Here is a 24368-nt window from a genome sequence, read left to right on the forward strand (position 1 = left end):
CTTTCTGCGCTCGCTGGCGAGACAACTTGAAAACTGATGAAGAGGATATAAACATGCCAGAAGTATGAACAAATGTCTTACCTTTTGGAGATCGTACTATCCTTGGGAGAGCACTGGAGACGTTTCAACTATCCTTTCAATCATTGTGAATGTTTACTTTGTTTAAAAACAGTTTTTATATAAACTTTATTTGTTTAAAACAATGACATTTATCAATTAAAACATGCAAACATTTGTTAAACAGAAACAAATAAGAGTGCAAAGGATTGGATAAAGGCTCAAATTTATTTGATAGAATGGTAGTCCGCAAATGGCAAGACTCCATGGATCTTTACAAAATTTGAAATTGGTGATATATATTGGAAAAAGGGCTACATTGAACATAATGACCATTTCTCCACCAACTCTGAATCCAATGTATTTGAAGCTTCAGTTGACGATGACTGAGCGAGAATCTTTGATAGAAGACAGTTGAAGAACAAAGTCTTGTCAGGATGCATTTCCTTGCCAAATCCCTAATTTTTGCCTAGATTTCCCCGGGGTGAGGTACTCAATCTAGCGGGATATATATATATATATATATATATATATATATATATATATATATATATATATATATATATATATATATATATATATATATATATATATATATATTCATATTTTCATGTCTCTAACTTTTGCCTGGACCGCCCTTTCGGGTTTTCAATCCACGAGACGCTCATTTTTGCCTAAGTCGCCCTTTCGGGTTTTCAACTTAGCGAGCTATTATGTTTTTATTTTTATGCGAAGTATTTCTTGACTGCATCTGAATTCATAGGACGAGTGAAATCCTCCCCATCCATAGTTGTAAGCATCAAAGCACCGCCTGAAAAGGCTCTCTTGACAATATATGGACCTTCATAGTTTGGAGTCCACTTGCCCCTGGAATCGGGCGCGAAAGACAAAACTTTCTTGAGCACGAGGTCACCTTCTCGGAACACACGAGGCTTGACCTTCTTATCAAAGGCTTTCTTCATCCTTTGCTGATATAACTGACCATGGCACATGGCAGTTAATCTCTTCTCTTCAATTAAATTCAGTTGGTCATAACGACTCTGAACCCATTCGACCTCAGTCAACTTGGCTTCCATCAAGACTCTCATTGATGGGATCTCAACCTCCACAATGAGCACAACCTCTATGTCATATACAAGAGAGAAAGGGGTTGCCCCTGTTGAAGCGCGGACAGATGTACGATAGCCATGCAAAGCAAATAGCAGTATCTCATGCCAATCTTTATATGTAACAACCATCTTCTGGATAATCTTCTTGATGTTCTTGTTAGAAGCTTCAACAACCCCATTCATCTTGGGTCTGTAGGGAGAAGAGTTATGATGTGCGATCCTGAACTCGATACACAGCTCTTTCATCATCTTGTTATTCAAGTTAGATCCATTATCAGTAATGATCTTGTCTGGCACACCATATCGGCATATGAGTTGGTTCTTGATAAACTTCACAACCACCTGCCTGGTCACATTCGCAAATGATGCCGCTTCAACCTACTTGGTGAAGTAATCAATAGCTACGAGAATAAAACGGTGACCGTTTGACGCCTTCGGCTCTATCATGTCAATCATGTCGATTCCCCACATGGAGAAAGGCCACGGTGAGGAAATAGCATTCAGAAGTGTTGGGGGAATATAAATCTTATCCGCATAAATCTGACACTTGTGACATTTCTTCACATATTTGCAGCAGTCAGACTCCATTGTCAGCCAATAGTAGCCTGCTCTCAACATTTTCTTTGCCATAGCATGTCTATTGGAATGAGTACCAAATGAACCCTCATGGACTTCAGTCATCAACAGGTCTGCTTCGTGTCTATCCACGCATCTGAGCAGAACCATATCAAAATTTCTCTTATAAAGCACATCACCATTAAGGTAGAAATTGCCAGATAATCTCCTCAAAGTCTTCTTATCTTTAACAGATGCCCCAGGCGGGTAAATCTGACTTTGGAGAAAGCACTTGATATCATAATACCATGGCTTATCATCTCTCACTTCTTCGACTGCGAACACATGAGTTGGTCTATCCAAGCGCATCACAGTAATATTGGGGACTTCATTCCAATATTTTACCATAATCATTGAAGCAAGCGTAGCAAGAGCATCTGCCCTCCGATTTTCATCTCGAGGAATATGATGGAAGTCAACCTTAGTAAAGAAAGTTGAAATCCTCCTCGCATAATCTCTGTGTGGGATGAGGCCAGGCTGATTCGTCTCCCATTCACCCTTAATCTAATTAACAACAAGGGTCGAATCACCGTAAACATCAAGATGTTTGATCCTAAGATCAATACACTCTTCCAAACCCATAATACAGGCCTCATACTCCGCCATATTATTCGTGCATTTGAAAGTTAGCCTTGCTGTAAAAGGAAAATGTGTGCCTTGAGGAGTAATAATCACTGCCCCAATACCATTTCCATACTGATTAACAGCGCCATCAAACACCATGCCCCATCGGGAACCAGGCTCTGGTCCTTCATCGAGCGTAGGCTCATCGCAATCTTTCATCTTCAAATACAGAATCTCCTCATCTGGGAAGTCATACTGAACAGAATGATAATCCTCAATTGGTTGATGTGACAAATGGTCAGCCAAGATACTACCTTTAATAGCTTTTTGAGCTCGATACTCAATATCATACTCAGGCAACAGCATCTGCCAACGGGCAATCGTCCCAGTTAAAGCAGGCTTCTCAAAGATATACTTGATTGGATCCATTTTGGATATCAACCAAGTTGTATGATTCAACATATACTGGCGTAAGCGCTTAGCAGCCCAAGCCAAAGCACAACATGTCTTCTCAAGCATTGAGTACTGAGACTCACAGTCAGTAAACTTCTTACTCAAGTAGTATATTGCATATTCTTTCTTCCCTTATTCATCTTGCTGACCCAATACGCAACCCATGGAATCATCAAGCACAGTTAAGTACATAATTAATGGTCTCCCTTCAACAGGCGGAGACAGAATCGGAGGCTCAGACAGATATTCTTTGATACTGTCAAAGGCCTCCTAGCAATCCTCGGCCCAATCATGACGCTGATTTTTTCGGAGGAGCTTGAATATAGGCGCACATGTGGCAGTCATGTGGGATATAAATCTCGAAATGTAATTCAAATGGCCAAGAAAACCTCGGACTTGCTTCTCAGTTTTGGGCACAGGCATCTCTTGTATTGCTTTGACCTTTGCAGGATCAACTTCAATACCTCTTTCACTGACAATAAAGCCCAATAACTTGCCGGAACGGACTCCAAATGTACACTTGTTCGGATTCAGGCGGAGTTTGTACTTCCTCAAACGCTGGAAAAGCTTCAACAAATGTTCTACATGTTCAACTTCCGTTTTCGACTTCGCAATCATATTATCGACATACACCTCAATCTCTTTATGCATCATATCATGAAACAAGGTAGTTATGGCTCGTTGATACGTGGCTCCGGCGTTCTTCGGCATCACTCGATAATAGAATGTTCCCCAAGGTGTGATGAATGTTGTCTTCTCCATATCCTCGGGTGCCATTTTAATCTGATTATAACCGGAAAATCCGTCCATAAATGAGAAGACATTGAATTTGGCTGTATTATCTACCAACATATCAATGTGTGGTAGAGGAAAATCATCCTTCGGACTAGCTTTATTCAAGTCTCGATAGTCCACGCACATTCGGACTTTTCCATCTTTCTTAGGCACAAGCACAATATTGGCCACCCATTGAGGATATGTAGAAGTCACCAGAAACCCAACATCAATTTGCTTTTGAACTTCTTCTTTAATCTTTACTTCCATATCAGGATGAGTTCTTCTGAGCTTTTGCTTCACAGGCACACACTCAGGCTTCAACGACAAGAAATGTTGCACAATATATGTATCTAGACCAGGCATGTCTTCATACGACCAGGCAAAGACGTCGACATATTGTCGTAGCAACTCAATCAACCCCTTCTTAACAGACTCTTCAATGAGTGCCCCAATCTTTACTTCACGAACGCAATCTTCAGACCCCAAGTTGACTGTTTCCAGATTCTCAAGATGTGGCTGAATGATCTTCTCCTCGTGCTCAAGCAGACGGGTAATCTCATCAGGAATCTCCTCAACATCATCTTCTTCTGCCTCAAATACAGGGAACTCAAAGTTGGGAGATGGTGTTGGATCATTATGTTCAATGGGTTTGATCAACCCGCATAATGATTTTGAGTATAAAAGAGATTTCAGAATTCAAACAAGGCAAATCATTATGCAGATGAGAAGATTGATTTTATTCTCTTTTTAGGGTTTTATGGTGATCACCAATTTCATGCAAAAAAGCAAAAAGTGAAAAATAATTTGGAAAAACAAACATTTAACATGTAATTATTGAATGAATATCATTGTATTAATCAAATATGTGCCAACAATGTCATCACTTCTCCCTTTGGCATGGGAGAAGGGTTTTTGAACAAAATGAACATATTACGCTGACTTGTGGATAACTGTTGGAACATCAACAGCGACCCAATTATTGCAGATTCCGCCAGGTATGACAAAGTTGCCAAGGTCTTCCTCTTCATCATCTTCCACAATGGCAGTAGCCTCCTGATCTTCAATAGTGTGGATGAAACCTCCACTCTAGAACAGCCCACACTCATTAGAAACACCGGAAGAGCATCCTATGCCAGCTCGGGACTTATTATCTTCCAACTTGATCATTTGCCCCAAACCAGTAGTTGCACCATGCTCAATGGCCAACTTTGCATCGTTGTAGGAGACAAATGAAGAACGTCCTTTCCTCGAAGGCTCAGCAATAGACAAGGCTTGGAACGGAGTCCCAACCTCATCCTCAACATCAATGTAGGAGAAGGAATATAAATGACTGGCCAAGAGAGCCTTCTCCCCCCTATCACCACCAACTTCTTGTTTTTCACAAACTTCAACTTTTGGTGTAGGGTGTATGTCACGGCGCCTGGCTCGTGAATCCATGGTCTGCCAAGCAAACAACTGTAAGATGGATGAATATCCATGACCTGGAAAATGATCTGGAAATCATTAGGTTCAATCTTGATCGGGAGTTCTAATTCGCCGATCACGGTCTTGCGCGATCCATCAAACGCCTTCACAACCACTCCACTCTGCCTCATGGGAGGCCCCTGATAAGAAAGCTTGGCCAGAGTGGATTTGGGTAACACATTAAGCAATGATACTGTGTCCACTAACACATTGGACAAGGCATCATCCTTACAGTTCATTGAAATGTGTAGAGCCAAATTGTGGTATTTTCCCTCCTCGGGAAGATCAGCATCACAGAAGCTCAAATTATTGCAAGCGGTTATGTTTGCAACAATGCTATCAAACTGCTCTATTGTGACATTGTGGTTCACGTATGGCACGTCCAACACCCTCTGCAAAGCTTCGCGGTGTGGCTCAGAATTCATCAACAAAGATAGCACAAATATCTTTAATAGAGTTTGTAGCAGCTGATCAACAACATTGTATTCACTCCTCTTAATGAGCCTCAACATCTCATTACCATCCTCTTTCATAATGCCAGACTGGCCAACCAGGACAGGATCTTTAATAGTTTTATCAACAACAGGGTCAACACCCTTCACAATAGGAGCAGGATTAGAAGAAGAAGTCCCCACAGGACCAGCAGGACCAATAACAGTTCTCTTCATGACATCTTCATGGGGTTTCGGTTGCGCCGAGAAAACACGACCACTACGGGTCACACCACTGACATCAGAAATGCTTACTACGGAAGTTGAGGGCAACGACACCTCCTTTCCATCTTCTAGCATAACAACATTGTACCTGTAAGGAACAGCCTTGTCTGATGAATACGGGACAAGACCCGCTGGCTTGATTACAAGAGTTGGTGATACCTTCTTCTTGCTGCCATCATATTTGATGACAACAGGCTCTGGAATTTTAAACACTGGAGTGATAACATCAACTTCGTCCTCATTACGATTCTGAAGTATTTCAATCATCCCCTGATCAAGCATCTCTTGGATGTCCTTTCTAACTTGTCGGCATCCTCTTTTATTGACAGTGGACACCTGGCACCTATCATGGTCTTGCTCATAGTGGTTGTGTTCACACAACAGCTTATGCATCTCGACCAAAGATTGCCTTATATCATTGACATACAAGACTTTATACTTGCCAGGGCACCCCTGGACCATGTTCACAGCAGCTTTTCCATGCTCGGGCAATGGGTTCTTTTTAACATTAGGACCTACGTCCTCGAAAAACAAAATACTGCTTCTCACAAGGTATTGCACCTTGGTCTTCAATGGGTAGCAATTCTCCACGTCATGTCCGGGAGCACCAGAATGATATACACAGTGTAGTTCAGGCTTGTACTGTTGGTGTAAGCCCTAGAGGCCAATACTTTTGGTACTTGTATCGAATTATTTATTAATAATAAAAGGCTTTTTCTTTATTATATTTGTTTAATAAAGTCCCTAGAATAGCTAGTCCGTTTAATGTATCAAGTGTGACTTGATCATGAGATCACATTAAACATAAAGACACTATTCTTAAAGTATCCGTAGTCGAGCTTTATTGTGAAGTGGGATAACATTAAAGCATTAAGATTATTATGTATATAAACTGATGATCACATCTCATAGATCATGGATAAGGAGTTATCAAGTCTTAAACATAGGTATGAATATTAAGAGTAATATTTATACTGGATTGACCCGCTATGAGAATACTATATAGAATTTTATGCAAAGTGTCATAAGTTATTCTCATGGTGATAGTGGTGTATACCACCCTTCGACCTAAAACCACTATGGACCCTAGATGTAGAGTCGAGTGCTTTATTGCTGATCAAACGTTGTCCGTAACTGGATAACCATAAAGACAGTTGATGGGTACTCCACAAAGCATGCTGAGGGACATGAGTGACCTAGATGGAATTTGCCCATTCTGCATAATAGGATAAATGTCTATGGGCCCAATATTGAATTGGACAAGGATGACACGGTCTATGCCTTGTGTTCAATATAGACATAAGGGCAAAAGGGTAATTATATACATAAGTATTATCACATAAGGTTTTGTCATATCACATGACATTTTCGTGTCTTGGGTAGCAGTGATGTGTTGCTAGATACCGCTCACTATTTATTATGTTAAATACGTGATTTAATATAATTGCCAATGCCGCGAAAACCTACAGGGTCACACACAAAGGACGGATTGATGAGAGATAGAGTAACTAAGGAACACCGTAAGGTACGGTGCACTTAAGTGAATTATAGAACATCGTAAGGTACGGTGTACTTAAGTAGAATACGAAATATGGTAAGGTACCACACACTTAAGTGATTTTGGGCATATTATAAGATATGGGCCAAAATACACTTAAGTGGGCCTTTTAGCTTGAAGCCCACACAAGTGGTTCTATAAATAGAACCCTTGTGCAGAAGCATTCATTGCGGTTGCATTATTTTCATTTTCTCTCTCTCACACACACACTCAAAGCCTTCATTCATAACAGCTAGCACTGAGATTGAAGGACTGTTCTTGTGGACTGAGTAGAGGCGTTGTCATCATTCAACGTTCGTGATCGCTCCGTAGATCTGCATCAAAGGTGTCAATCGTCACAAGAGATCTGCACCAAAGGTTTCAATCGTCACAAGAGGTAACTGTTCTATCACTGATCATGACCATTCGTAAGGATCTCTAAAGGAGAAATTTTAATTTCCGCTGCATTTTGGATCGCAATTCTCCTTCATGTACCACCACTGAGGACGGGTTGGTACAGCGGGAGGATCTCGCAGAGTGATCAACTTTCTATCGATCAAAGAAGGATAGAGCTCAGCGTATGTCATTGGAATCGAGTCAAAAGTTACCCTCTTCCTCTCGTAGCTGGTGATGGTGTTATTGTTGTTTTGAGGCTGGTAGGCCTGTTGTTATGGACGATGTTGTTGTTGTTGTTGATGATGAACTTCTCGAAAAGCAGGTGCTATATGAGCCACCTGGTGTTGGTTGTTGGCAGGACGCACATCCTTCCTCCTTACAGAGGGTCTTATTTTAATGTGAGAGGATACAACATGTGTCTCTCCCTCTTTCTTCTTAGCAAAGCTCCCACACCTCTTTGCTGAAGAGTTGTCATCCCTAGACAAACGTCCCTCACGGACCCCTTCTTCCAGTCTCATTCCCATATTCACCATTTCGATGAAGTCTGAGGGAGCACTGGAGATCATCCTTTCCTAGTAGAAAGAGCTCAAAGTCTTCAAAAAGATCTTTGTCATCTCATTCTCTTCTAGGGGTGGCACTATCTGAGCTGCCAACTCTTACCATCTCTGGGCGTACTCCTTGAAGGTCTCCTTGTCCTTCTGCGACATTACCCTCAATTGGTCCCTATCCGGAGCCATATCCACATTATACTTATATTTCTTGACGAAGGCCTCACCGAGATCATTGAAAGAGCGGATGCTAGCACTCTCCAGCCTCATATACCACCGGAGCGCCGCACCAGATAAGTTATCCTGGAAATAGTGGATAAGCAGTTGATCATTGTCTGTCTGTGTTGACATCTTGCGAGCATACATCACAAGATGGCTGAGCGGGCATGTGTTTCCCTTGTATTTCTCAAAGTTAGGTACTTTGAATTTAACAGGGATCTTCATGTTGGGCACGAGGCACAACTCAGCAACACTTTTACCAAAGAGGTCCTTACCCCTCAGAGTCTTCAATTCCTTGTGCAGCTCAAGGAATTGGTCTTTCATCTTGTCCATCTTTTCATAAACATTTGGACCCTCAGATGGCTCGGAATGATAGATGGTGTCTTCAACTCGAGGTAAGGTGTACACGACGGGAGGTGGCAAAGAAAGGACCGGGCTAGATGCCGGCAGGGAAGCGAGAGTAGGAGCAAAACCCTCGGGCACAAAATTAGCAGGCATCCCCCAAGGGAACCCGGCTGGCATAGATGGCGCAAAGTGGGCTGTTGCAGCAGGCACAGTCGAGGTAGCAACCTCATAAATGACAGTCCTCTGGGGAGGAGTTGCAGGAGTAGGCGAAGCTTGGCTCTGAGCGGCCAACACTGACTCCATCATGGCAGTCAGCCTAGCAACCTCTTCTTTCAATTCCCGGTTCTCTTGCTCTAAATGCTCCATTATCCTTGGATGATTGGCCCTTGTGTTATACCGGTGCGTCAGCTTGTCTTCAAAATAAATGAAGAGCAAAGAGTTAGACCACTGATCGAGAGCTCAGAACAAAACCTGCTTATGCATATGATGCATGCAATGTTTGTGCATATGATTTGTTTTTAATCGAGGAACTTTATAGAGATCTATTTGCAAATATTTTGAAAATGTTCAACTTTTAAGACATATATGGAATACTCATAGCAATAATATTTGGAAACTTTTTACACCAATGAAGTAGTACAGTTTTGGTAACCAAATACAATACAAGAGGAAAGGAGAATGAACATCCTATGGAGCCCTAGAAAAATACTCGAGCGCATCGCACACTCGAAATACAACAGAGTCGTCACTGAATTTTATTTATTCTAAGAGAATGAGAAAATATCAATAAAATCCAAGGGAAAGAGAAAAAGGGCAAGGAAGCCAGTTACGCGAGGGGAAGATATTAGCACCTCTCACATGTGTTGTATTTAATGGGAATCATTTTGATTGTTCTTTACACGGACGAGTGTTATTATATAAAGATTACTCGCGATTGATTTTAATAAAAGGGGAAAATAATTTATTAATTAATGTGATCGCCAAGATTTTGAAACCTTATGCCTACATATTCTCGTAGTGCAATGAGAAAATCAGAGTTATGTAGTTCATGGTAGAAAACTACAAATTTGTTGGTTGTTTTTAGGGAACAATGTTATAATCGTATCCTATAAGTGTTTTGATATTAGTTGATTCTGATCTTAATTTAGATGCTCTAAGCTTTTAGTCTGACTACTAAGCAACGGATTATGACAGTTCTTTTTTGAAAAGAAAGTGTTGTTTTGAAAAGATTTATGATTGAATTGAATTGAAAATAGTTTGTAAATGCGGTGAAAGTGTTGTTTGTACCAAGATTGTATTGTTTGAGCCCATAAAGTGGTGCCTGAACCAAAGCATTTAACCAATAAATAATGATTAGCCAATGCAGAGTTGTAGGGTTTTGTCTAGATCTGGAGATCAAGATCTACAAAGAGGGGATCTGCCTAAGCCTGAGTCTCACAAGGTAGACATGCATGAGAAGGAGGGGTTTGCTCAAGCCTGAGTCTCACAAGTAAAACATGCATGATAAGGGTTTGCCTAAGCTTGAATCTCACAAGGCAAGCATGCATGAAATAGATATGTTTAACCTTGGGTCTCACAAGACAGACATGCATGAAAAAGAATTTGCCTAAGCCTGAGTCTCATAAGGTAAACATAAAAGAAAAGGGGGTAATGCCTAAGTCTGAGCCTCACAAGGCAGACATGCAGGAGAATGAGGGGTTTGCCTAAGTCTGAGTCTCACAAGGAAAACATGCATGAAAGGGGTTTGCATAAGCCTGAGTGGCACAAGGCATGCATGCATGAAAAGGATTTTCACCATGAGAAGGTGATTAATCCATGAAGAAGGTGTTTAACTAAGAGATGGGTGATTAACCTCAAAAGTGGCATCGATATTCAAAGAGTATTGTGTTTGGTCTAAAGAGAAAAGTATTTTTGATGTTGATTGTTTGAAGTGTTGGTATGAGGATGGAATTTGAAAGTTGTTTTTATTTGAATTGCACTAAAGTCTATGAGTGAAGGTGAATACTTTGAACAACTAGGTCAAGCATCTTGTATCCAAAGATATTCAGAATAAGGATAGGAATACTCCCTCTCATTCCTTCTCTCATTCTTAAGGCTTGTGGCGCTTAATTCACATCATAATTAACAAGTGTTTTAAGTTTGAAATGGAATTTTTATTTTGAAAAGGATGAAGCTCATTCTTACCAGGTCTTGATGTCCTTCTATCTTCAGGGTCTTGAATGTGACATTTGACTTGAGATTGACTTGATGGATCAAGTAAGTGCAAGTATAAAGGTCTAATTAAATCAAGTGATCAAGAGACTTATGATCACTTGAATGAATAGGGATCCTAAGGGAGCATGCAAATTGTGTTAAAAATCATACAAGTCTAAAGTCACAATATGTATTTAATTGATCAAAATGAAATTGACCAACTAATCCACCAATAAGGGATCATGCAAATAATTACATATTAAGCACATGGAATTAATTAAAAAACTAAAAACATTATTAGTTGAAATTTAATCATGTTAAACCCTAATTTCTAACTAATTTTGCATTTAAGAATTAAGCTTAAACATGAATTAAATCTAATCAAAAATTAACCTAATTAACACCTAATCTAAAGAATTATCTATTATTGAAAAATGTGTATTTTTAGATATATTTTTAATGGTGCTATAAGACAGAATTAAAAAGAAATCAAGAAAATAAATAAATAATCAAATCACTCTCAGCCAGAGGGTATGTTAAAGGAAAGGTGTTTGGACAAGTAAAAGGGCGTTGGGCCCATACATAAGAAGTCCATGGTTAGTGTTTTTATCCAATTCATAATGGAAAGGGATGTGTTAGCAATTAGGATGTGTAGACAGTAAAGCCCTTTGGGCTTGTGCTTTGTAAAGCCCAACATGTGGGGCAAAGGAGTAAAGGCGTGTTCATATTTCATTTCACATTTTCCTTAGCCTACCTGAAATTTCTCCCTCTCTTGTGCTCTTCCCTTACTGAAAATCGCTTTGTCGTGCCGAAGCTGGAGGAGCAACCCAGCTTAGCTCAAAACCACCACCATTCTAATTGTTTTTACTTCCTTTATCCATTTATAACACTTAAATCCCTCTGAATCTCACTGAGTCCTCCAAACCACAAAAAGATCTCCAAGAACCCTAACATACAAACACTAGAATTAAATGCAATGGGAGGGGAATTGATGTTGGGTAAATCAAAATAAGTATTTTGTTATCGTATCCACGGAGATTGAAGCGATATTACCAACGTTTTAGATTACTGATATAGTTTAAGTTCAAGTTTTCGGAAAGTTTAAAGTTTAAATCGAAAGTAATAGCGAAATGTAAGATAAACGAAATAAAATAAGCGGAATTCTAATATGACAAATTTTCTTGCATGGATTGGATTTCTTCTACCATTTATGTATGCAATGTAGCGATTAATTTTGGCATAACCATGTATTCATTCATACTTCCACATACTTTTCAAAACAACATGTATGTCTACATGAAAGTTTCAAGATTCCAATCGGCTTGTTGAATCGATGATGTCTCAACCGATTAAACAATCTGACTGTATGAAGATCAAGTATTTTTGAGGTGGATATTAAAACTAATTCTATGTCTAGCAATTAGAGTTTAATCGATTCGTTATCTTTGATTCATGAGTTTGAAAGCAATTTTCATTAACAAATCGAATTCATAAAACTTGTCGATAATAACAACATAGAATAAATAATCATGAAAGCATGTTTATATTAAGAATATAATCGGTAAATATACATACGATTACGGTAGATTCTTCCAATCCCAGCAAGAGTGGGAGATTAGCTAGCCATTTTCATGGTAGCTTATACAAAAAGGAAGAATTGGATATGAATGAGCATCAATGATGATTCCTCGATCCTTGATGCGTATCTAGCTCGATTCTTTGATTCCCTCCCCTAAGTGTCTATTACAACCCTTTTTGACAGAATATAATAACTATCACAAACTGTTATCAAAACACCAGATGATTCCTTCTGCATTGCTCTTGGTCCCTTTTTATAATGGTTATGGCCGCCTGAGTTCGCTTAGCGAGATGAAGTTTCGCTAAGTGAACTATCCTATCTTCTCCACTAAGTTTTGAGTTGTCAAACCGCCTTACAGGAGCCGCCAAACTTCGTTAAGCGAAGTATAGTTCTCTAAGCGAACTTCCTTCACTGCTCCTCGCTGCTAGCGAACTGGGATTTTTTTCCTCTGACTTGGTTTTGCTAAGCGAACCATAGCTCGCTTAGCGAATCGGGCTTTCGCTTCCTCTTTGGTGCTCCTTGCTGCTAGCGAACTGGTATGTTTTTCCTCTAACTTGGTTTCGCTAAGCGGACCAGAATTCGCTTAGCGAATCGGGCCTTTGCTGTCTCTTCGCTCCTACTCACTGCTAGCGAACCTGGATGCTTTGCTTCTGACTTGGTTTCTCTAAGCGTACCAGAATTCACGTAGCGAAACAGGACATGCTTTTTGCTTTTCTTTTCCTTCCTTTGATCTATTCCTGTAATAATTAACCACACATCATTAGAAGTATAATTTTCTTGACAGAGTGTGTATAATTTCATGAATTAGTGTTTCCTTAATTCGATAAATGTTATTTTTCATAAGTAAATATTATCCATTTTGGGCATTTATCAAATTCTTCCCAACTATAATTCTTGTTTGTCCTCAATCAAGATCATCAATGATTTCCTTTAATTATATAGTTTTGTTTTCAATCATTTTCTGAGATTATATAGTTCAAATGGAATACTCTTGTTGCAAATGGTCTTTGTTCCTTTTTCACCTTGATAGGATCAAAGCATGATTATGCAATAATGCGCTTCTATGCAAAAGATCATTTTATGAAATCAACTAAAGCAAACCATATCTCTTTCTTTGAATCATCCTATCTCTCATCTTCATAAAAATGATGAAGATTTCTTTGAAGTTGTTTGGTGGTAAATTGAACTCTTATTAATAACCTTGTCAACATCTTGATCAACTCATATTTTCACCTTGATAATTTTTTTTTGAAACATTTTGTGTGCATATTGTTGGTGTAAGCCCTAGAGGCCAATACTTTTGGTACTTGTATCGAATAATAAAAGGCTTTTCTTTATTATGGTTGATTAATAAAGTCCCTGGAATAGATAGTCCGTTTAATGTATTAAGTTTGACTTAATCATGAGAACACATTAAACATAAGGACACTATTCTTAAAGTATCCGTAGTCGAGCTTTAGTGTGAAGTGGGATAACATTAAAGCATTAAGACTATTATGTATATAGACTGATGATCACATCTCATGGATCATGGATAAGGAGTTATCAAGTCTTAAACATAGGTATGAATATTAAGAGTAATATTTATACCGGATTGACCCGCTATGAGAATACTATATAGAAAGTTATGAAAAGTGTCATAAGTTATTCTCATGGTGATAATGGTGTATACCACTCTTCGACCTGAAACCACTATGGACCCTAGATGTAGAGTCGAGTGCTTTATTGCTGATCCAACGTTGTCCGTAACTGGATAACCATAAAGACTGTTGATGGGTACTCCACGAAGCATGCTGAGGGACATGAGTGACCTAGATGGAATTTGCCCATCCTGCATAACAGGATAAATGTCTATGGGCCCAATATTGAACTGGACAAGGATGACACGGTCTATGCCTTGTGTTCAATATAGACATAAGGGCAAAAGGGTAATTATACACATAAGTATTATCACAGAAGGAATTGTCAGATCACATGACATTTTCGTGTCTTGGGTAGCAGTGATGTGTTGCTAGATACCGCTCACTGTTTATTATGTTAAATGCGTGATTTAATATAATTGCCAACGTCACGAAAACCTACAGGGTCACACACAAAGGACGGATTGATGAGAGATAGAGTAACTAAGGAATACCGTAAGGTACGGTGCCCTTAAGTGAATTATAGAACATCGTAAGATATGGTGTACTTGAGTAGAATACGAAATATGGTAAGGTACCATGGGCTTAAGTGATTTTGGGCATATTATAAGATATGGGCCAAAATACACTTAAGTGGGCTTTTTAGCTTGAAGCCCACACAAGTGGTTCTATAAATAGAACCCTTGTGCAGAAGCATTCATTGCGGTTGCATTATTTTTGTTTTCTTTCTCTCTCACTCAAAGCCTTCATTCGTACCAGCTAGCACTGAGATTGAAGGAATCCGTTCGTGTGGACTGAGTAGAGACGTTGTCATCATTTAACGTTCGTGATCGCTCCATGGATCTGCATCAAAGGTTTTGATCGTCAAAAGAGATCTGCACCAAAGGTTTCAACCGTCACAAGAGGTAAATATTCTATCACTGATCATGACCATTCGTAAGGATCTCTAAAGGAGAAAATTTTAATTTCCGCTGCGTTTTGGACCGCAATTCTCCTTCACATAATTCTCAAGGCTTTTGATATGTTTGCATTTTGGCCTGGTTTTGTGAGTAGGATTTGTTTCCTAAAGCTAAAATATGACACTTTTGTTTGTTGATTTATCTTTTGAATTCTCCTCGTTCTTTGGTTGCAGGTATTTGGAGAGACTATGTTTTTATTTTTATTCTCTTTTTTAATCATGATGTATAATCTCTCCCCAACTTTATCTTTTTCTAAAGTATTATTTTTATTTTTGTTTTGCTTGAAACCAAATTTTCATGAATTGGTTTTGGTTCTTCAATAGCCTTATGACTTTTTCTTTGATATTTCAAGTTCTATTTGATTCACTCTTGAAATCTCAAGGCTGGTTTTCTTTTGTTTCAACTGATGTTCTTGATTTAGACCAGTTTTTCAAAAGTTCACTCAATTCACGGGGTTATGTTGAGGCTTTTTGGTTGAGTGGTTTTCCTCAAACATAAGACTTGGCCTTGATTCTTTTTATGCTCCACAAAAATTTCAAAAATAACTGTTAGGTTCCACGTGAATGAATCGAGTTTCAATCAAGGATTATTAGCAATGACTTCTATTAGTGCACAATGGAAGGCTCCTCACTTTTTTCTGGTTTTTCAGCTATATGATTCAAGCAAGAAGATATGTTATTAGTAAAATTGAAGCATGGAATGATTTTGCAAGAATCACATATTTCACAACCATTCTATCATTCTACAAAGCTTCTAAAAACATGCACCTTCCTTATGCATTTCGTCCAAGTTTTATCATTACCACTCATGTTTGTTGAATTTTGTTGAAAAAAGAATTTTTATTCTTTGGTGATTTTTTTTGAACTCTTGATGAGGATGATAAGAACATAACAAGCATTATTAACAACAATAAATTTTCAAAACAAACTTACGGCATACCAGCCGTTTAAAGAAGTACCAAGTGAGTTTACGGTATGAACTACCGTAAAAAAGAATCAAACAATTACAATGTAAAACTAATAAACTGAAATTTCAAAATAAAGTACTAAAATTGAAACTAAAACTAAAAGAACTGAAAACTTTTTAAAATACCACTCATTTTATGGTGAGATTTCAGCTTTATACTTCTCTTTACTCTTCTCTCATCTCTTCATCGTCAACGGATGCTGTTTTGGAACCTCCTAAAGTTCCTTCTTCATTTTTTGCTTCCGCTTCAGCATCTTCTTCATCATTCTCATCTCAGTGGCCAGCTGCCTCTCCTTGATAGAATGGTTTGTCCCCAGGCCATGCAATGTGCGTCTGGAATTCCTCCAGAGTCATGAAATGGTGGCCTGCATCGGGCTGCCCTCCTAGCTGAATGTGCAACCTGTAAAAAGAGTCATGAAAAGAAATAGAAGCCCTATGAATTGAATCATTTTGATCCCAAGTATATGTGAAAGCTTAGCAAAGTCTCGGATCCCAATCACCATAGTTCAGAGTTTTGGATGAAGTCTGCCCTGTTTTCTCTGCTTGCCTTTTCTTCTTTTTCTTCTCCAAGCAGAACCTATCCACATATATGTCATTAACCTTGGTTTTGATTTCAAATGGCACCATATTTGGAATTCGCACTCGGGATGCAATGAGAAATCCCATGATGAGACCAGGAAAAACAAGAGGACAAGTGCTTTTGGTTCCTGTTCCAAACTCCTTACCGCTTTCTACAACATTTCTCATTTCACTAGAAATGATTTAAGCCACATCAATTCACTTACCTGACATGATCAAATAAAGAAGCTAAGTCGTATCCATTGTGAAAGTGCAAGTGTGGCTTCTCGGTCGGATGTTGTGCAAAATGAATAGGAGAAGAAATTGAGCTTCCTAGATTAGATCCTCCCTACGATACCTTATTGCTTTACCAGAAGGGTTTTTTTTTCACTTTTCTTCCATCCAAAAGAATCTTCTTTGAAATTTCCTCCACATTCGGCACCGTATTGATGGATTCTTGATACTTGCACATCTGCTCTTCCTGCAAGACTAAAGGATTTCCTAAAAATTTCATTAATAACATCCCTATGAAATTGAATCGTTCTTCCCTCAACATTGGTCGAGAAAGAGAAGGCAAATCCTGTTGAGGGAAAGGCATTGGCATATAATTCCTGAAGCACTTCAGTATTGATTTTGCAGTGAGGGTTCAAGAGCTTATCCCACTTGCGGATGAACCACAATGCACTTAAATACTTGTAGGATCCTTCAGGGTTAATCTCAAAAATCCTTTCATACCAGATGGATCTCCCAATTAGTTCCTGATACCTATCATGTTGCTCTAATCCGAAAAAATTTGTCTGATCAAAGGATTCTTGCCCCCTTGAAGTTCCAGCCCCTGTGGTTTTCTGTTTCTTTTTGGTCACATCTATTTTTGGAGCCATAGATGTAAAAATAAAACACCGGAAATTTGTTCTGTTAACAAACTAATTTTTCTGTTTCAGGCCAAGTTCGCTTAGCGAACTTTGCAATTTTTGGAAAGCAGTTTTGTTCCCTGATTCTGCCCTCTTTTTGTTCATCCAAAACAGTGATATCAGAGACTTGTGCATTCAATATATTGCAGCTTAGATGCATATTATAAACATAAAAACATAGAGTACGAACCATGGCATCTAGTTTCAACCATAGATGCACAAAAATAACACAAATCCTACAAGATCTAAAAATAACAAAAGAAAAGTAAGAGAGAATGATGGTTAGAACTTGCATACCTGAGGTTGCGGCAACTTTGAAGATGAAAGTGTGAAAAAGTGAATAAAGTGAAGGAGTCAAAGTGTGAATGGAAAAAGTGAAAAGAGTGAAGAGTTTCTAGGGTTTTAGTGAGAGAAAAAGGTGAGAAAATCTGAAAAGGTAAGGCTAATACAAGACATAAAGGCTGGTACATTAGTAGGTGGAGTATTTTAATTGTCGTAAATGTAGATTTGACCACCGCAAATTCGCTTCACGAGATTAGGTTTGCTTAGCGAACTTTCTGGGTTTGAACGTTCGCTTAGCGAAATTAGTTCGCTTAGCGAATTCTGTAGTTTTGACAAATGTTATATCAGTCCCTTTGTGAGCCTTTAAAGTTCTCTAACAAAAAAAATTACTTACAGAGTCAGGTTGCCTCCCAAAAAGCGCTCGTTTAACGTCATTAGTTTGACGCTTTGTCGCTTTTATGGTTTGTTCAACGGAATTGTGGTGGTAACTCGATCAATCTCACCACCTAAGTATAACTTCAACCTTTATTCGTTAAATGTCCAAGTTGAATTAGTGTTTGGATCTTCCAGTACAATTGCTCCATAAAGCCTGATGTCCTTTATTTGGAAAGGTCTGGACCACTTTGATTTAAGTTTTTCGGGAAATAATCTCAACCGTGAGTTGAAGAGTAGAACCATCTGCCCTACTTTGAAATCTTTGGGTAGAATTCTATTGTCATGATATCTCTTCACCTTTTCCTTGTATAATCATGAAGATTCGTATGCTTGCAGCCTTAGTTCATCAAGCTTATGCATTTGTAGTTTCCTTTTCGCACCGGCTTGTTGTGAATTAAAATTGAGAGACTTTAAAGCCCAAAAAGGCTTATGTTCTAATTCAACCGGTAAATGGCAAGCTTCACCATATACCATTTGAAACGGAGTAAGGCCTATTGGTGCTTTGTAAGCGGTAAGATATGCCCAGAGAGCTTCATCAAGCTTTAATGATCAATCTTTTCGTGAAGTTGAAACTATTTTTTCTAAGATTCTCTTTATTTCACGATTAGATACTTCCGCTTGTCCATTTGTTTGTGGGTGATATGGTGATGCAACCTTGTGTTTGATGCTGTAATGTTCAAGAGCTCTTGCAAGTTGTGCATTGCAGAAATGAGAGTTTCCATCACTAATCAACACTCTTGGTGTACCAAATCTTATGAATATGTTTATTTTCAAGAATTTCACCACTATTTTGTTGTCTGCTTTTGGAGACTCAATACCCTTTACCCATTTGGATATGTAATCAACCGCCACTAAGATATATTCATTGCTGAAAGACGAAGGAAAATTCCCTACAAAATCAATCCCCCAACAATCAAATACCTCTACCTTTAACATGCTTTGTAATGGCATTTCATTTCGCTTGGAAATTCCACCGGCCCTATGAAAATTATCACACTTCTTGGCATGTTCATATGTATCTTTGAATAGAGAAGGCCAATAGAATCCTGCTTGTAAGACTTTGGCAGTTGTTCATTCTCCACTATAATGGTCGGCATGTGGTGAATTATGGCAATTCCATGTGATGCTTCTGGCTTCCTCTCTAGTAACACATCTTCGTAATAACCCATCGGATCCGATTTTGAACAAGTACGAATCATCCCATACATAATCAGTGGCATCACGCAAGAATTTCTTCTTTTGTTACCAATTGAGATCTTCGGGGATGAGACCAAAAGCCTTATAATTTGCAAGATCCGCAAACCATTGTATTTCCTTAATCATGAGCAATTTTTCATCTGGAAATTCTTCAAGTACCTCTCTTTCTTCTTTTGTAATCTCGGGATTCACCAATCTTGATAGATGATCCGCAACCATATTTTCGGTGCCTTTCTTGTCACGGATCTCTAAATCAAATTCTTGTAATATGAGCATCCATCGGATTATTCTTGGTTTTAAGTCCGCTTTGTTGATCAAGTACGTGATGGTTGCATGGTTAGTATAGCAAATAATCTTGGATCTTATGAGATAAGACTGAAATTTTTCTAATGCATGCACTATAGCAAGCAACTCTTTTTCTGTGGTTGCATAGGTAACTTATGCATCATTTACCACTTTGCCTGCATAGTGTATAGCATGAAAAAATTTGGTGTTTCTCTGTCCTAAAACAGCCCAGACCGCGTAATCACTTGCATCACACATGAGTTCAAAATTGAATGTCCAATCGGGTGCAGTGATTACAGGTGCAGTAATTAATTTTTATTTTAATGTTTCAAAAGAAATTAAACAATCTTTATCAAAAATAAATGACATATCTTTGTTGAGGAGGTTGCTTAATGGTTTTGCGATTTTTGAAAAATCCTTGATGATTCGTCGATAGAACCCAGTATGGCCAAGAAAACTTCGAATTCCCTTGATGTTGGTTGGTGGTGGCAGCTTTTCAATGACATCAACCTTGGCTTTATCTACTTCGATCCCTTTGGCTGAAATCTTATGCCCCAGGACAATGCCCTCAGTCACCATAAAATTGCACTTTTCCCAATTTAATACCCGATTCGTCTCCACACACCGTTTTAATATGGTGTCCAAGTTTTTCAAGCATAATTCAAATGATTCACCAAACACGGAGAAGTCGTCCATGAATACCTCGATGCACTTTTCGATCAAATCTGAAAAAATGGCCTGCATACATCTTTGAAATGTTGCAGGTGCGTTACATAGACCGAAAGGTATTCTTCGATATACGAATATTCCAAATGGACAAGTGAAGGTTGTTTTCTCATGGTCCTCAAGGTTTACGGTGATTTGATTGTATTCTGAGTATCCGTCTAAGAAACAATAGAACTGATGCCCGAATAGTTTTTCCAACATTTGGTCCAAGAACAGAAGTAGGAAATGATTTTTTCTTGTTGCATGATTGAGTCTTCTATAATCAATGCACATATGCCATCTGGTTACTATCCGGGTTGGAATCAACTCATTTTTCTCGTTTGTTATCACTGTCATACCACCTTTCTTTGGTACTACTTGCACAGGACTCACCCAAGCACTATCCGAAATTGGATAGATCATTCCTGCTTCTAACATCTTGACTACCTCTTTGCGTACGTGTCGCACCTCAAAACATAAGAACACGACGCTCGTGGAGCATAATCTCACGCTTGTGAGATGGGCTGAATAGAGTCGCCACTGAACTTTATTTATTCCCAAAGAGGGAAAGGGAAAATATCGATAAAACCCCTAAAATAAAGGATAAGATATGGTCATCGCAACCAATATCTGGGTTTGAAAGTCGGTTACGCAATGGGAAGGTATTAGCACCCCTCACGTCCGTTGTACTTAAAGGGAACCGTTTAGTTAATTTCAATTTGAATGTTAGCTTATGTTAGTTTCCGATCTTCTACTTATTTAGAATAGAAAAAGATAGAAGAGAAATGTTTGAACTTTATTAATGAGAAAGGACCTAAAAAGGGTTTTTATTATTAGGGGGTAGAAAGGAACTAAACCTATTTTTTTATTAACATGCCTGACAAGATTTCATAATCCTGCTCCTATGTATCTCCAGGTGCAATAGAGAGTTCAAGGCGTACATAGTTTTGGGTAGAAAATGTTTTGTTTGTTGGTCGATTTTAGCGAAAGATATCTTGTATTAATCGACGAATAACATTGTTTTACCCAAAACAGATGAGGAGTGGGCGTATACATCACATCGAATGGATTTACAAATCAACATTAAGAAAAATGTCATTTATCTCAACTCAACAATTACGAATGAAGCATTGCTTTGCATCTTCTTAAGACAATATGTCTTTCATTTTTAAAAGGTTTTTCAGATTAATCGCACGACGGCGAGAAAAAAAAGTTTGATTGGTTGAATGTATTTTAAAGGTGAATGATGAACGTTTGATGAGAACGAGACCTAAGCCTCGTGATCAATCATTTGGGTTTCCACCAAAATGCTGGATTCCAACGGTCCTTTTTCATTCAAGATTAATTAGGAAAATTGTTTGATGGACAACGAACGCTTGATAAGAATCAATTGTTCAAAGAATTACACCAGAATGCTTGATCCCAATGGCCCTTATTTTGTCCAAGTTAATTAAAATATTTTAGGGACGAAAGAAGAGAAAGAACGGTTAACCTAAAACGCGTGGCTCGGGACTGATCATTCGAGGGTTCCCACCAGAATGCTACATCTCAACAGTCCTCTTCTTTCGAGTTTGTTAAAAAAGATTTAATATTGTGTTTGATTTTAAGAAAAAACACTTGATGTTTGATCGAGGTTTGATTCGTATTAACTTGAAAATAGTTTGTGAAATGTTTGAAGTGTTTTGAAAATTGACTTGATGTTGATCAAGTGCTCATTGCAAGAAGGCCCATGAGTAAGCCACGGGACCGGAAACCAACCGAAATTGAAAGCGACTGAATTTAGCTCTAAGCTAACTTAGAGTGAATTTATGTAAGAACCACTCTTATAATAAGTTGAGCAATCGAATCTATGCGTCCAAATAATTTTTGAAATCTAAATTGGATTTAAACTCCAAAATCACAAAGCAATGATAAACCAAACAACAACATCAAACACAAGCATATATACTACAAGTTTATTTTCAAAGATTAAAAGCTAACAACAAAATCTAGCTAGAGTCCATAATCGAATTGCATCAAATATATGGATCGTTAGAATCCGATTTAATCAGTAGAATAATGCAGCAAAACATAATGTTAACCGGTGCACATAATGCCACTTGGATAAAAAAAACATTGATCCAAAACAAAATGAAAATTTTAATTAAGCAACACAAATAAAAATTGTCTGAAAATAAACAAATATAAAATAAAACATATTTAAATAACACAAATCGTACTAACTAAATAAATAATATTTAAACAAAATAAAATAAGTAAAATAAAATATATTATACTAGCTACATAATATGATATTTAATAAAATAAACAAAGAAGAGTCTGAAGAAAAAACAATAAATAAGAAAATCTATATTGTACCTTACGGAAGTTTGCCGACGGTGAGAGTTGATGGTGTGAGACGGGCGAGGAGTACGTTAGAAATGTGTTTCTTTTTTTAGCTCAAATCCATGTGTGCCTATGTATATTGTATGGTGATGAGGTTCAGTAAATAATATAAGAAGATCATGTGTAACCAATCTCTTCCTTCCTTTTTGTTTTTGATGAAAATTATCTTAAAAAAAGTGAGAGAGAGAAAGACCATGACATCTTCAGTATGCTATCCATCTTTTTATTTGCAAATGACACTTATCCTTATTTTTTAATTGGTTCTCCTTTGAAAACCCAGAAAAACTCTCATAAATCCAAAGTGTTATGAATTTTAAAAAAGAAAGAAAACCTCATATGTGGTGTCGTGCATCTGTGATGATCCTCTCCCAACTTTCAGCAACACACTTAGCTTATATATGGTGTTAACTAGGGTTTCTTTTTTTAAAAACTAAAAATGCCCTTAATGTTTATTTTAGGGACAAAAATATTTATAAACAAACTAAATCAAATAAAGTTAAGCTATTCTAAATAATCAAACGTAAATCAAAACAAAAACATAGTAAATTATATTTAATTTTTCTAAATATTTTGACAAAAGAATTAAAAATATGGACTCAAGATGAATAAAAATCGGGCACAAAAGTCCTCGAAAAAATTAAACTGACTGCACCAAAATGATCAACGCGAAATAAACTTCTCGGAAACATACATGTTTTGATCAATTTTTGAAATAAAAAATAACTAATTAAAAGGCTCAGACTGTTTAAAGTGCGACTGGAAAAGTAGCAAAAAAAAATAAAACGAGCACGCCAGGTTAAGCTACGTGAACTGTAGATTAATAAAACTGACGTCTACAAGCCCGATTTTGAAATTTTCTGTCTGCTAATTTCCCTTACATTTGAGAATCAGTTTGACCGGTCTGTCTGTAGATCCAAACATTTATTTCGACTGATATTCTAGGCATCAGCGATTCAGGGTCAAAATTAGGGTGTGACTGTAAGACTTCTTTCATTGTTGGATTCAAACACTGTTGTGGTTGGGCAATTGGTTTATAATTCTCCTCTATCATGATGTTGTGCATACAATATGATGGATTTATGCCTTTCAAATCTGATAGCACCCAACCGATTGCGCCTTGATTTTTCTTAAGAACTTGGATAAGCTTCTTTTCTTCATGGATGGCCAGAAATTTGCTAATTATTATCGGTTTCTTGCATTCATCATCAAGGAACACATACTTCAACTGATCCGATAATAATTTCAATTCCAATTTGGTGTTCTTTTCCCTGGAATCTTTTTTTAATTCCTTAATTTTTGCCTCTTTCCATAGTATTTCTTTTGCTGAATCCAGTTTTGTTAAGCATTCATGGAGTTCCTTTTCTTCTGGATCAAGAACATTGAAAACATTCATGAGGGCTCTTTCTAATGGTGATGTCAAGTGTGTTTGTTTTTGTATTTTCAGTATTTCTTCATCAATTGTATCAACTCGAA

Source organism: Lathyrus oleraceus, chromosome 1 (genome assembly GCF_024323335.1).
Source record: "Lathyrus oleraceus cultivar Zhongwan6 chromosome 1, CAAS_Psat_ZW6_1.0, whole genome shotgun sequence".
Classification (NCBI taxonomy): Eukaryota; Viridiplantae; Streptophyta; class Magnoliopsida; order Fabales; family Fabaceae; genus Lathyrus; species Lathyrus oleraceus.